Source organism: Chrysochloris asiatica, unplaced genomic scaffold (genome assembly GCF_000296735.1).
Source record: "Chrysochloris asiatica unplaced genomic scaffold, ChrAsi1.0 scaffold00709, whole genome shotgun sequence".
Lineage (NCBI taxonomy): Eukaryota > Metazoa > Chordata > Mammalia > Afrosoricida > Chrysochloridae > Chrysochloris > Chrysochloris asiatica.
In genome coordinates this window covers 85,285-87,900 of record NW_006409227.1, presented here as the reverse complement: position 1 = coordinate 87,900, position 2,616 = coordinate 85,285, and positions in this window count along the sequence as shown.

The following is a 2,616-nucleotide window of genomic DNA, read 5'->3' as shown; positions in this document are numbered from 1 at the left end:
TTTTGTTTACAGCCTTGGAAATTCTGTGTCAGAATCCACTAGATGACACGTAACAAGTGCTGTCTTCTGCCTATAAATGATATGAATACCTGATATGGGGCTACAACGTGCCCAATGTAGGAGGCTTCCTGTGGAGTCTCTGCATTACATAAGATCATAGGTGGATTCCTGAACCCCAACCAGAATCTTCTGAGATGGAAAATTTCCACTTGAAAGGACAAGCATACCATCCTGGAGTGGCTGGAAGAACAGATACTTCTTGAAAGAAAGACAGACAGGAAAAATAATAAACAGTAATTGTAGTCCAACTGACTACTACAAGAACAAGCAAGTTGATCGCCCAGGAGACATCAAAGCAAGTGATTGGATCCCCTCAGGGCAAATCCCCTTCCAAGACTAAGAATACACAAGCAGACGTGCCTCTGACTGGTGACCATATTGGTCACTGATAAGGGGAAGTGAGGGAAAAACAGCAATGAAGCTGCGTGCTAATCCCTATCACATTCAATAGACTCATGTGAACACAGGTGGAGACCTGGTTGGACAGTAGTATAGCAAGACCTGGGCCCAGAGTCAGTGACATCGCCACAGAAGACTAGAATGGAGAGTGAAGTGTCCAGTTGATAAGAAGAGCGGGCATATGCACAAGAACACCTACACTTGCAGATAATATTCACTTGACCTGGCTTCAATGGCTGGATGATCAGAACTCAAGTAGAAGAAGAAAGAAGAGGGAAAAAAGAATAATCTGATACAATTTGATAAACTTGACCTACACCTATAGGTAGGTCAAAAGAGGTAACAAATCTTTACAGCGAGGATCATTCCCACCCTCTCCATACACAGAGTAGGCAGGCATGAGTAACTTGGACATTGGCTACCCAAAGTGTGTGTGTGTGTGTGTGGGGGGGGACTACAAAGGCAAGAAGTGACTGGCTTACAAGCTTTCAAGAGGGAACCTAGATCCAGAGGGTGTGGAGGAAGATAAAATCTCAGTTTTGTTGTTGTTGTCAGGTGCCATCGAGTCGGAACCGACTCATAGCGACCCCATGCACGGCAGAATGAAACAATGTCTGATCCTGGGCCAACCTCACTACTGCTGCCACACTTGAGTCCATCAATGATGCCACCTGGCTGATCCATCTCGTTGGAGGTCTTCCTCTTTTTCTCTGTCTAGGCGGGGCTGATGAAAGGAGATGGGGATAGCACTCATGCGGCAGGATAGTGAATAATTGCTATCAAGACTGACTGTGAGGGTTGGAAATGTAAAGGTAGACAGATGTTTTATAACAAAAGGAGGGGAGTGATTGACGTTGCAGTCCAGGAGCAGAGTCCTTGCGATCATCAAACGAGGGAAGCAGAGTGCAGGACCCTACCCAGAGGAACAGTGTCACCAGAGATTATGATGTGGAGAAATGGAGCGGCTGGGTAGTGTGGGCCCAGAGAGGGAGAGGAGCTGTGTGCTGATGACCAAGGGGCAGGCTTGCAGGGTATACACTTTGGTTGGTTGATGATGCATGGAGGGGATTGTAACCATGGCAATTAAATTATATATGATAGGATTAATGTAAGCTAATATTCTCCCATGTAAACGATCACACAATTCACAACTAAACATTAAAAAAAACAAAAAGAAAAACTCAAAAAGCTGGGTGATCTGCATGTCATTTTGAATGTAAATGTACCCACTCTGAAGATCTGTGTGGGGCTCAGGATTCCTTCCAATGACCCATTGTCTATAAAGGCTTAAAACAACAATAAAGAAAACATTTCTTCTGGGTAAATACTAAGTAGCCTTTCAGAAAATCCAATAAATTATAAAATGAAGATTGGATTACAAGCTCTCTGGAATCATAATTCCAAATATTCATTTAATTCACATATGCATATGTATTTTACATTATTATTATTTATATTATGTTGTTGTTAGGTGCCATCGAGTTGGTACCCACTCATAGTGACCCTATGCATAACAGAATGAAACACTACCCGGTCTTGGGCCAACCTCATAATTGTTGCCATGCTTGAGCCCATTGATGCTGCCATTTTGCCAATCCACCTCACTTGGGGTCTTCTTTTTCTCTGACATTGCATCTTACCAAACACAATATCTTACTCCAGTGACTAGTACCCCCTGACATTTTGTCTGAAGTATGAGAGACAAAATCTGGTCATCCTTGCCTCCAAGGAGCACTCTGGCAGCACTTATTCCAACACAGATCTGTTTCTTTTGGCAGCTCATGGTACTGCCCTCCCTTCCTTGTATATTGACTTTCATATCACCTGAGTTATCATGTGTCTACCCCCTAACTGTGAATTACTGTCCACTCCCTACCACCCCTGGTAACGATCAAATAAATTTTCATTTAATATGGAATACAATAATGGTCTCAGCTGCTCCGCGGGAGAAACATGAAGCTTTCTGCTCCCGTAAAGATTTACAGCCTCGGAAACCCTGTTCAGGGTCGCTATGGGTCAGAACCGACTCCACAGCACATGACAACAACAATGGTCTTATACAATGTTTGTCCTTTTGTTATTGACTAATTTCACTAAGCATAATGTCCTCAAGATTCATCCATGTTATGAGGGGTTTTGCAGCTTCATAGTTATTCC